The sequence below is a fragment of the Pongo pygmaeus genome, chromosome 15 (genome assembly GCF_028885625.2).
Source record: "Pongo pygmaeus isolate AG05252 chromosome 15, NHGRI_mPonPyg2-v2.0_pri, whole genome shotgun sequence".
Taxonomy (NCBI): Eukaryota; Metazoa; Chordata; class Mammalia; order Primates; family Hominidae; genus Pongo; species Pongo pygmaeus.
This window is the reverse complement of record NC_072388.2, coordinates 21,749,832-21,763,275: the sequence shown is the minus strand read 5'-3', so window position 1 is coordinate 21,763,275 and position 13,444 is coordinate 21,749,832.

The following is a 13,444-nucleotide window of genomic DNA, read 5'->3' as shown; positions in this document are numbered from 1 at the left end:
GACCCAGTACACCCTCCGCAGCCACTGGCCCAGGTGCTAAGCCCCTCACTGCCCGGGGCCGGCAGGGCGGGCCAGCTGCTCCCAGTGCGGGGCCCGTCAAGCCCACGCCCACCCGGAACTCCAGCTGGCCCGCAAGCTCTGTGCGGAGCCCCGGTTCCCACTCGCGCCTCTCCCTCCAAGCCTCCCTGCAAGCTGAGGGAGCCGGCTCTGGCCTTGGCCAGCCCAGAAAGGGGCTCCCACAGTGCAGCGGTGGGCTGAAGGGCTCAAGTGCCGCCAAAGTGGGAGCCCAGGCAGAGGAGGTACCCAGAGCGAGCGAGGGCTCTGAGGACTGCCAGCACGCTGTCACCTCTCAGTGCGATCTCGGCTCATTGCAACCGCTGCCTCCCAGTTCAAGCAATCCTCCCACCTCAGCCTCCCGCGTAGCTAGGATTACAGGCATGCACCACCACACCTGGCTAATTCTTTTTCTTTTATTTTTAGTAGAGACAGGGTTTCACCATGTTGGCCAGGCTGGTGTCAAAGTCCTGACCTCAAGTGATCTGCCTGCCTTGGCCTCCCAAAGTGCTGGGATTACAGGTGTGAGCTACCACACCCAGCCTCCTCTAAGATCTGTAATAAGACAAGAACGCCCACTTTCACCACTTTTATTCAACATAACACTGGAAGTACTGGCCAGAGCAATTAGGCAAGAGAAATAATTAAAGGGCATCCAAGTTGGAAAGGAAGGTATCAAATTAGCCTCGTTCACAGACAATATGATCTTACACTTAGAAAAATCTAAAGATTCCAGTAAAAAACTGTTAGAACTGCCAAATTCAGTAAAGTTGCAGGATACAATTAACATTAAAAAAATCAGTAGCATTTATATACTCCAACAGCCAACAATCTGAAGAAGAAATCTGAAAGCAATCCCATTTACAATAGCTACAAAGAATATAAAATACCTAGGAATCGGCTGGGCATGGTGGCTCATGACTGTAATCCCAGCACTTTGGGAGGCTGAAGAGGGTGGATCACAAGGTCAGGAGTTCAAGACCAGCCTGGCCAACATGGTGAAACCCCGTCTCTACTAAAAACACAAAAATTAGCCAGGTGTGGTGGCACGCACTTGTAATCCCAGCTACTCAGGAGGCTGAGGCAGGCGAATCTCTTGAACCTGGGAGGAGGAGGTTGCAGTGAGTGGAGATCATGCCACTGCACTCCAGCCTGGGCAACAGAGTGGACTCCATCGCAAGAAAAAAAAAATACCTAAGAATCAATCTAACCAAAGAAGTGAAAGATCTACACAAGCAAAACCATAAAACACTGATGAAAAGAATGGAAGAGGATGCAAAAATATGGAAAGATGTTTCATACTCATAGATTGGAAGAATTAATATTGTTAAAATGACAATTCTACCCAAAGCAATGTACAGATTAAGTGCAATCCTCATCAAAATACCAATGATATGCTTCACAGAGATAGAAAAAAAAATCCTAAAATTTATTTGGAACTACACAAGACTCTGAATGGCCAAAGCTATCCTGAACAAAAACAACAAAGCTAGAGCTATCATACTACCAGACGTCTAAATACACTACAAAGCTATAGTAATCAAATCAGCATAGTACTGGTACAAAAACACACAGAACAATGGAACAGGATAGAGAACTCAGATATAAATCCACACATTTACAGACAACTCATTTTCAACAAAATCATCAAGAACATACAATGGGAAAAGGACAAACTTCTATAAATGGTGCTGGGGACAATTGATAACTATACGCAGAAATATGAAATTAGACCCCTATCTCTCACCACATACAAAAATTGATCAAAATGGATTAAATACTTAAATCTAAGATCTGAAACGATGAAACTACTAGAAGAAAGCATTGGGGAAATGCTCCAGGACATTGGCATGGGCAAAGGTTTCTTGAGTAGGACTTCAAAAGCATAGACAACCAAAGCAAAAATAGATAGGATTACAACAAGCTAAGAAGCTTTACGTAGCAAAGGAAACAGTCAACAAAGTGAAGAGATAACCCATGGAATGGAAGAAAATATTTGCAAACTATCCACCTGACAAGAGATTAATAATGAGAATACATAAGGAGCTCAAACAACTCAATAGGAAAACAAACAAAACTAATAATCCAATTTAAAAATAAGCAAAAGATCTGAATAGATATTTCTCAAAAAGATGACATGCAAGTGGCTAATGGGTACATGAAAAAATGCTTAACATCACTAATCACCAGGGAAATGCAATTCAAAATCACAATGAGATATCATCTAACCCCAATTAAAATGGCTTTTACCAAAACAATAGAGAATAACAAATGCAGCCAGGCGCAGTGGCTCATGCCTATAATCCCAGTATTTGGGAGGCCTAGGCAGGTGGATCACATGAGGCCAGGAGTTTGAGACCAGCCATGACCAAATGGCAAAACCCCGCCTCTACCAAAAATACAAAAAGTAGCTGGGCATGGTGGTGCATGTCTGTAATCCCAGCTACTCAGGAGGCTGAGGCACAAGAATTGCTTGAACCCAGGAGGCGTAGGTTGCAGTGAGCCAAGATCCTGCCACTGCACTCTGGTCTGGGTGACAGAACAAGACTTTCTCAACAACAACAAGAAAGAATAACAAATGCTAGAGAAGATGTAGAGAGAGGAGAATCTTTGTGCACTGTTGGTAGGAATGTAAATTATTAGTACAGCCACTATGGAAACAAGATGAAGTTTCCACAAAAAACTAAAAATTTGGCCAGGTGTGGTGGCTCACGCCTGTAATCTCAGCACTTTGGGAGGCTGAGGCGGGCGGATCACCTGAGGTCAGGAGTTCGAGACCACCCTGACCAACATGGAGAAACCCTGTCTCTACTAAAAATACAAAATTAGCTGGGTGTGGTGGTGAGTGCCTGTAATCCCAGCTACTCGGGAGGCTGAGGCATGAGAATCACTTGAATGTGGGAGGCAGAGTTGCAGTGAGCCAAGGTCTTGCCATTGCACTACAGCCTGGGCAACAAGAGCAAAACTCTGTCTCAAAAAAAAAAAAATTAAAAATTAGAATTACCATATGACCCAGCAATTTCACTACTGGGTATGTATCTAAAAGAAAAGAAATCAATAAATTGAAAAGATATTGCACTCCCATGTTTTTTGCAGCACTATTCACAGTAGCCATAATATGAAATCAACCTAAGTGCCCATCAGTGAATGAATGGATAAGGAACATGTGGTATATATACACAATGGAATATTATTCAACCATAAAAAAGAATAAAATCCTCTCATTTTCAGCAACATAGATGGAACTGGAGATCATTGTGTTAAGTGAAATGAGCCAGCCACAAAAAGATAAATATCACATGTTCTAACTTTTTTGGACCTGAGGTGGGAAATTGTTTAAAATGTTCTAACTTATATGTGGAAGCTAAAAATGTGGATCTCATGAACATAGAGCGTAGATTTGTGGTAACCAGAGGCCAGGAACTGGGTGGGGGAATGAATATATGGTTTAATGGAAGAATATACGGTTTGATAGAAGAAAAAAACCTAGTGTTTAATAGATCAGTAAAGTGACTATAGTTTATAATAATCTATTATGTATTTCAAAATAGCTCCAAGTAGGCCAGGCGCAGTGGCTCACACCTGTAATCCCAGCACTTTGGGAAGCCCAGGTGGGCAGATCACCTGAGGTTGGCAGTTCGAGACCAGCCTGGCCAACATGGTCTCTACTAAAACACAGCCTCAGCCTCCCAAGTAGCTGGGATTACAGGCATGCGCCACCATGCCTTAGCCTGGCTAATTTTTTATTTTTAGCAGAGATGGGGTTTCACCATGTGGGCCAGGCTGATCTCGAACTCTTGACCTCAGGTGATCCGCCTACCTCAGCTTCCCAAAGTGCTGGGATTACAGGCATGAGCCACTGCACCTGCCGTTTTTTTTTTTTTTTTTTTTTTTGGAGAAAGAGTAACCTTAAACTATGGGGCTTAAGTGATCTTCACACCTCAGCCTCCAGAGTAGCTGGGACTACAGGGGCACACCAGGACACCTGCCTAGCTTTTTAAATTTTTTTGGTTTTGGTTTTGGTTTTTTTTTTTTTTTTTTTTTTTTGAGACAAAGTCTCACTAGAGTGCAATGGCGCATCTCAGCTCACTGCAACCTCTGCCTCCCAGAATCAAGTGATCCTCCCACCTCAGCCTACCAAGTAGCTGGGACCTCAGCTATGCACCACTACATCCAGCTAGTTTTGCGGTTTTTTTGTAAAGATGGGGTTGTCATGTTCCCAAGGCTGGTCTCAAACACCTGACTCAAGTGTTTTCTCAAATTTTTTGTAGAGATGAGATCTCACTATGTTGCCCAGGCTGGCCTCAAATTTCTGGTCTTGAGCAATCCTCCCACCTTCATCTCCCAAAGTGCTGGGATGACAGGAATGAGCCACTGTGCCCAGCCTTAGTTTATGTACAAATATAAATCATTACTATGAGATAAAATGAAGCACTACTATGGGATTTAGTAATGCTCAGGTTTTTTCCACATATCTGATGTCCTGGACAACTCTGGCCTTGACCCTCAGCCTCACCAAGCCCCCAGCTCCTCTTTTTGCTGTAGAGCAAGGCTGTGTTGCTCTGAGAGTCTCGTGAGTCCTAACCGCACATCCCACCCACACTTGCACAACAGTTAATACTTAGATCAAGTTGTAGCAAAATAAGACTTTATTTTGCTTCATTAAGACTAAAATAAGCAAAATAAGCAGTACCCCAGCAGAAAGTGACCTGGCTGGTTGCTACATTTTGGGCATCTTGCTCATGCCACTGCCCAGGGCTCAGAGATATAGGCTCCAAGACCACTAGCTTGAGATCAGCCTTCTTCCCTCATCCTCTGCTCCCTGGACCCAGTCATTAACAGCACACAAGCATGTGCACATCAGTATGAGGCAGAGTACCTCACTGTGTACCTAGATCCAGTACAGCCCCGATGGTTGCCCCAGGGGTTGACAGTATTGCCCTCTTCCCCTTTACCAGTCCATCCCACCCCAGGGAAAATGCAGGTTCTTCTCTCAGTTTCATTGGGTGAGGAGGAAGGTCCAATCCCTTAGCTTGACTCCCAAGGCCACCTGTTTCCAACAGCAAGCTTCTCTCTTTGCAGCCATCATAGGAAGCAAATGGGCTAAGGAGGGAGGAGGGGTAACAGAAGATGCTGGACTTTGAGGGCCATGAATCTCACAAAACTATTGTTCTCTCTCCAGACGGGGAAAAGGGAGATGTGTACCCCATTTGCCCAAGGCCTGTCCTTGGGTCTCTCAGTTCATGGATCTCAGGTTAAAAATCCCTGTGCCATAGTGAACCCAGTCTCACAGAGATGTGTAGAGAAACAAAGCAAAACCAAGTTATATGTCCAGGGTGGTATCTGTCAAGCAGCTTCCCTTTTCAGCAAGCCAAACCTGGGAGCAGTGAGAGGCGGGGACAGTCAGACAGGGAAGGCCAGCCATGAAGAACATTCTGGAATCATGATCTGATAAGCAGAAGGGAGCTGTGCAATCAGCCAGCAGTGGCCAGACAGAGGAAATGCAGTGTCTGGCAGCTGGCCATGTTCACCCTCTCCCACGAGCAGCATCTCTGGCCCCATCCTGACCCCTGGTGGCTGCCGGGAGATGAGGAGGAAAATCTTTTCAAGCTCCTCCCCGCTCTAAGGGCAAGGGGAAGCTCCCGGGTCCCAGCACAGATGAAAAGCTGTACCCTCCCACCTCCACCCCACAGGCCTCAGCTGAGGTCCCCAGGAGGTGCCAGCATGTTTAGGGCACCTTCAGGAGGATTTGCTCCACTGGAGTCACCAGATGCCTACGTAATATAAGCCTAGCAATCAATCAAACAAATGGATACTGTATAAAACACTTTTCACCTATCAAGTTGGCAAAAATGTGTGTGTGTCTGTGTATCTGTGTATCTCTGTGCGTGTGTGTGTGTGTGTGTGTTACAACTAAAGATCAATGCAGGTCAGGGTGCAATAAGACCAGCACTTTCATGAACAACTGGTGAAGATGTAAATTTGTACAACCTTTCTAGCAGAGATGCTGGTAAAATAAAGCCAAAATCTTTAAAAATGTTTCTATCCTGTGACTCAGAGATCCTTATGTTAAGAATCCAGCCTGAAGAAATCAATAGACTGATATAACATGATACCTGGAATTTGAAATAAATGAGGGAGGAGAAAACAAGATTGGCCAAGAGTGAGAATTACTGCAGCTGGGTGATAAGATACATGGGGGTTCTTTATTCTATTCTGTTTACTTTGGTACATGTTTGAAATGTTCCATGATAAAACTTTTTTTTATAAAACTTTTTAAAGAAAGTATCAGAGGCCGGGCGTGGTGGCTCATGCCTGTAATCCCAACACTTTGGGAGGTCAAGGCAGGAGGATTGCTTGAGCTCAGGAGTTCGAGACCAGCCTGGGCAACATGGCAAAACCCTGTCTCTACAAAAAAAAATACAAAAAATACAAAAAATTAGCCAGGCATCGTGGTGCGCACCTGTGGTCCCAGCTACTTGATCCTGGGAGGATGAGGCTGCAGTGAAATATAATGATGCCACTGCACTCCAGCCTGGGTGACAAAGCGAGACCCCTCAAAAAAAAGAAAGAAAGCATCAGAGATACAAAGATTTGTATACGAACATGTTAATTTTTTTTTTTTTTTTTTTTGAAACTGAGTTTTGCTCTCATTGCCCAGGCTGGAGTGCAATGGCAAAATCTTGGCTCACTGCAACCTCCACCTCCCGGGTTCAAGTGATTCTCCTGCCTCAGCCTCCCGAGTAGCTGGGACTATAGGCATGTGCCACCACTCCCGGCTGATTTTGTATTTTTTCAGTAGAGATGGGGTTTCTCCATGCTGGTCAAGCTGGTCTCGAATTCCCGACCTCAGGTGATCTGCCTGCCTCGGCCTCCCAAAGTGCTGGGATTACAGGTGTGAGCCACCACACCTGGTCACTTGTTAATTTTTAATAGAAAAAAATGTAAGAGTGCTATGCTAAAATAAACAAATTATTGTGCATCCAAACATTGGAATATTATATAGCCATTTAAAAATCAAGGATGTTTTAATGACATGGAAAATGTTTACAACGTGCCTGGCTCACACCTGTAATCCCAGCACTTTGGGAGGCTGAGGTGGGCAGATCATTTGAGGTCAGGAGTTTGTAACCAGCCTGGTCAACATGGCGAAACCCTGTCTCTACTAAAAATACAAAAATTAGTCTTGGCAAGATGGCTCACACCTGTAATCCCAGCACTTTTGGAGGCCGAGGCGGGTAGATCACCTGAGGTCAGGAGTTCAAGACCAGCCTGAACAACATGGTGAAACCTCTCCTCTACTAAAAATACAAAATTAGCCAGGCGTGGTGGTGCCCACCTGTAATCCCAGCTATTCGGGAGGCTGAGGCAGGAGAATCGCTTGAACCTGGGAGGTGGAGGTCACAGTGAGCCGAGATCATGCCATTGCACTCCTGCCTGGGTGACAAGAGTGAGACTCTGTCTCAAAAAAAGAAAAAAAATTATCCAGGCATGGTGGTGGGAGCCTGTAATCCCTCCTACTCAAGAGGCTGGGGCAGGAGAATTGCTTGAATGTAGGAGGGGAGAGGTGCAGTGAGTCGAGATCACGCCACTGCACTCCAGCCTAGGAGACAGAGCAAGATTTCATCTCAAAAAAAAAAAAAAAATCCTCTCAGCCCAAAATCTCCTTAAGCTGATAAGCAACTTCAGCAAAGTCTCAGGATACAAAATCAATGTGCAAAAATCACAAGCATTCCTATACACAGAAAAACAGACAAACAGAAAGCCAAATCATGAGTGAACTCCCATTCACAATTGCTACAAAGAGAATAAAATGCCTAGGAATACAACTTACAAGGGATGTGAAGGACCTCTTCAAGGAGAACTACAAACCACTGCTCAAGGAAATAAGAGAGGATACAAACAAATGGAAAAACATTCCACGCTCATGGATAGGAAAAATCAGTATCGTGAAAATGGCCATACTGCCCAAAGTAATTTATACATTCAATGCTATCCCCATCAAGCTACCATTGACTTTCTTCACAAAATTGGAAAAAACTACTTTAAACTTCATATGGAACCAAAAAAGAACCCACATAGCCGAGACAATCTTAAGCAAAAAGAACAAAGTTGGAGGCATCACGCTACCTGACTTCAAACTATACTACAAGGCTATAGTAACCAAAACAGCACGGTACTGGTACCAAAACAGATATATAGACAAATGGAACAGAACAGAGGCCTCAGAAATAACACCACACATCTACAACCATCTGATCTTTGACAAACCTGACACAAACAAGCAATGGGGAAAAGTTTCCCTATTTAATAAATGGTGTTGGAAAAACTGGCTAGCCATATGCAGAAAACTGAAACTAGACCCCTTCTTTACACCTTATGCAAACATCAACTCAAGATGGATTAAAGACTTAAACGTAAGATCTAAAGCCATAAAAATCCTAGAAGAAAACCTGGGCAATACCATTCAGGACATAGGCATGGGCAAAGACTTCATGACTAAAACACCAAAAGCAATGGCAACAAAAGCCAAAATTGACAAATGGAATCTAATTAAACTAAAGAGCACAACAAAAGAAACTATCATCAGAGTGAACAGGCAACCTACAGAATGGGAGAAAATTTTTGCAATCTATCCATCTGACAAAGGTCTAATATCCAGAATCTACAAAGAACTTAAACAAATTTACAAGAAAAAAACAACCCCATCAAAAAGTGGGCAAAGGATATGAACAGACACTTCTCAAAAGAAGACATTTATGCAGCCAACAAACATGAAAAAATGCTCATTGTCACTGGTCATTAGAGAAATGCAAATCAAAACTACAATGAGATACCGTCTCATACCAGTTAGAATGGCAATCATTAAAAAGTCAGGAAACAACAGATGCTGGAGAGGATGTGGAGAAATAGGAACGCTTTTACACTGTTGGTGGGACTGTAAATTAGTTCAAACATCGTGGAAGACAGTGTGGCGATTCCTCAGGGATCTAGAACCAGAAATACCATTTGACCTAGCAATCCCATTACTGGGTATATACCCAAAGGATTATAAATCATTCTACTATAAAGACACATGCACACATATGTTTATTGCGGCACTATTCACAATAGCAAAGACTTGGAACCAACCCGAATGTTCATTAATGATAGACTGGATTAAGAAAATGTGGCACATGTACACCATGGAATACTATGCAGCCATAAAAAAAGGATGAGTTCATGTCCTTTGCAGGGACATAGATGAAGCTGGAAACCATCATTCTCAGCAAACTATCACAAGAACAGAAAACAAAACACTGCATGTTCTCACTCATAAATGGGAGTTGAACAAGGAGAACACATGGACACAGGAAGGGGAACATCACACACTGTGGCCTGTTGGGGGGTGGGGGGGCTAGGGAAGGGATAGCATTAGGAGAAATACCTAATGTAGGTGACAGGTTGATGGGTGCAGCAAACCACCATGGCACGTGTATACCTATGTAACAAAACATTCTGCACATGTACCCCAGAACTTAAAGTATAATAAAAAAAAATGCTTACAACGAAAACTAAGTGAATAAGTAGGATACAAAATTGTATATGCACTGTTTTTAATTATGTTAAAAGTACATAGAAGACTATATAAAAATATACTAAACTGTTGTACAGTGAGACTATGGGTGGTTTTAATTTTTATTCTTGATAGGCTGTATTTTCTTATTCTACAATGAGCATGTTTTACTTTTATAAACAGGACCCCCAAAATTGCATTTGTTAAAGCATATTAACTTGGGAGTCTGATATCAAGCTCCAAGGGCTGCCATATATTAGCTGGGCAACATTAAGCAAATTAATTAACTGCTGGGTCCCAGATTTCTCACCTATAAAACTGGCATAATGCCAATGTATTTTTCAAGCCATTATTTACTGGGCACTTACTATGTGCTGGACACTATGCCAAGTGGTTTTCCCTCCGTATGTTATTATGCATATTATGCATACTTACACTTCATACATGATCATTTTGATCCTCAAAATAAGGCATAATCCTCAAAATAAGGCAAAATAAGGCATGATCATTTTGATCCTCAAAATAATCCTATTTTAGAGATAAACAAACTGCAGCTCAGAAAAGTTAGGTGATAATATGCTCAGGTTCACCCAACTAGTAGGTGGCAGATAGAGTCAGGATTCAGACATAGGTCTGACCATCTTTGGAAATCTAGCTCCACGCCTCCAGCCTGGACTGCTCACAGTGACAGTTTTGCTGTGAGGATGGAATGAGGTCATACAGATTGCGTGCCAAGCACAGTACCTGGCTCCTAGCACAGAGCCGCTCCATCGAACATTACTTCCCGTTTCTCTGACACCTGAATGTTGGTAAATTGTGGCGAAACAAACCAGTGCACTCTCTGAAAAAAACAAAGTGCCCCTGCCCTGAAGGAGGGAATTGTAGAGCCTGTAGGGACAGAACAGAAAGGGGCTGGAAGGCTAGCTCACTCAGGGAGACATAGGGGCGCTGGGACTGTGCATCCCACATGTTCTGGGGTACTTCTGTCAGAGATTTCTTCAGGACTTCATTGGACCCTACACTTAATTTGCAGCTCAGAATACAGTATAGCTTCCAACAAGGCATCACACCCTGTCACCTCTTCTGCCTAAGAAACAAGGCACGGGTGTTCCAGGACCATAGGTTGGTTTTTCTTTTCTTGTTTTCCCTTTTGCTTGGAGAAAAGGGGAATTTTAGGGGTGGAGTGGGACAAGGCACTGTGTGGAGAAGGAAAGGCTGACACCCTAGGCTGAATATCTAGGGATGAGCAACACAGCTTGGCCTGCCCCAGAACTCCCTTCTGGATTCATCTTAAATGCCTCTTTCTCTAGGGCACCAGCCTCAGGTGGATTCCATCCCTATTCTCTATTCTCACCCCACAAACTTGGTGTGGCACTAACCACACTAGAATTTCTTGTTTGTTGTCTGCCTTTACTACAAGGTGTGTCCGCAATTTGTGGCTTCTTGGTCTCACTGACTTCAAGAATGAAGCCGCGGACCCTCGCAGTGAGTGTTACAGGATTTTTTGGGTTTTTTTTGTTTTTGAGACGGAGTCTTGCTCTGTCGCCCAGGCTGGAGTGCAGTGGCACAATCTCCGCTCACTGCAAGCTCCGCCTCCCGGGTTCACGCCATTCTCCTGCCTCAGCCTCCCGAGTAGCTGGGACTACAGGCGCCTGCCACCATGCCCAGCTAATTTTTTGTATTTTTAGTAGAGACCGGTATGAGTGTTACAGTTCTTAAAGGCGGCGCGTCCAGAGTTTGTACCTCCTGATGTTCGGATGTGTTCGGAGTTTCTTCCTTCTGGTGGGTTCGTGGTCTCGCTGGCTTCAGAAATGAAGCTGTAGACCTTCGCAGTGACTGTTACAGCTCATAAAGGCAGTGTGGACCCAAACAGCCAGCAGCAGCAAGATTTATTGCAAAGAGAGAAAGAACAAAGCTTCCACCTTGTGGAAGAGGACCCAAGTGGGTTGCCACTGCAGGCTGGGGCAGCCTGCTTTTAATCTCTTTTCTGGCCCCACCCACATCCTGCTGATTGGTCCATTTTACAGAGAGTGGACTGGTCTGTTTTACAGAGAGCTGATTGGTCCGTTTTGACAGGGAGCTGACTGGTGCATTTACAATCCCTGAGCTAGACACAAAAGTTCTCCAAGTTCCCACTAGATTAGCTAGATACAGAGTACTGATTGGTGTATTTACAAACCCTGAGCTAGACACAGAGTGCTGATTGGTGCATTTGCAAATCTTGAGCTAGATACAGAGTGCCAATTGGTGTATTCACAATCCCTTAGCTAGACATAAAGGTTCTCCAAGTCCCCACCAGATCAGCTAGACACAGAGCGCAGATTGGTGCATTTACAAACCTTGATCTAGACACAGAGTGCTGATTGGTGTGTTCACAAACCTTGAGCTAGATACAGAGTGCCAATTGGTGTATTTACAATCCCTTAGCTAGACATAAAGGTTCTCCAAGTCCCCACTAGACTCAGGAGCCCAGCTGGCTTCACCCAGTGGGTCCCGCACCGGTGGCAGGTGGAGCTGCCTGCCAATCCCGCCCCCTGTGCCCCACTCCTCAGCCGGCACTCCTCAGCCCTTGGGTGGTGGATGGGACATGCCGTCAAGCAGGGGGCGGAGCTCCTTGGGGAGGCGCAGGAGCCCACGGCCGGGGGAGGGAGGAGGGGGAGGGGTGAGGTGAGTGGGAGTGGGGTGTGGGGAGTGGGGTGAGGGGGGGTGGGGGGATGAGGTGTGGGGGTGGTGTGAGGGGGGCTCAGGCATGGCAGGCTGCAGGTCCTGAGCCCTGCCCTGCGGGGAGGCAGCTAAGGCCCGAGGAGAAATCCAGCACAGCAGTGGGCCAAAACTGCTTGGGGACCAGGTGCACCCTCTGCAGCTGCTGGCCTGGGTGCTAAGCCCCTCACTGCCCAGCGCCGGCAGGTCCAGCTGGCCGCTCTGAGTGCGGGGCCCGCCAAGCCCACTCCCACCAGGTTCCCACCTGTGCCTCTCCCTCCACACGTCCCCGCAAGCTGAGAGAGCCCGCTCCAGCCTCGGCCATCCCAGGAAGGCGCTCCCACAGTGCAGCGGCGGGCTGAAGGGCTCCTCAAGCGCAGCCAGAGTGGGCGCCAAGGCCGAGGAGGCACCAAGAGCGAGCAAGGGCTTCGAGGGCTGCCAGCACGCTGTCACCTCTCAACGGTAGTAAACTCCATGAGGGCAGGCCTCACAGTGTTCACCACTGTGTCTCTAGCACCTGGCTATGTGGGTGGTACTCAGTAAACTATGTAGATACTTGATGAATAGAGAAATGAGTGAATGAATAAATGAATAAACTCTCCATCAGCAGTCATGCCCCAAGTGGACCCATAGCTGACTTGTTCTATGCTAAGCACTTAGAAGATGTGGTCCCTTTCCTGTAGGCTTAAATTTTACATTTCTCCAACCTCATGTAAATTGTGGGAAGACACGATGCAAGGGAAATCCCTATTTATTCCAAACCTCATGCTCTTTATTTTACCAAAGTAATCAAAATGGAGGCCCTGAGCCTAAGGGAGGGTCCCCAAGTTCATGGAATCTTGGCAGGAATTACAGGGCTCAAATGGTCTGAAGTCTAGTGTTCTACTGCTAGCTCTGCCAGTTCTGTTGTATGACCTCTGGTGAATGACTTCCCCTCTGGGCCTTAGTTCTCTTCTCTGTAAAATGGGGATGCAGCGGGGGAGGAGTGGTGGACAAAGCTGTGTATGAAAATAGGGGCAATTTAGTGCATTTGACTATGTACTCTGTTGTGTGTAATTGGACACAGTGTCCTCCTTCCTAAAAAGGCTTAGAGGCAGGGATAGAACTAGATGCAGAGTCTAAGTAAACTAAGGG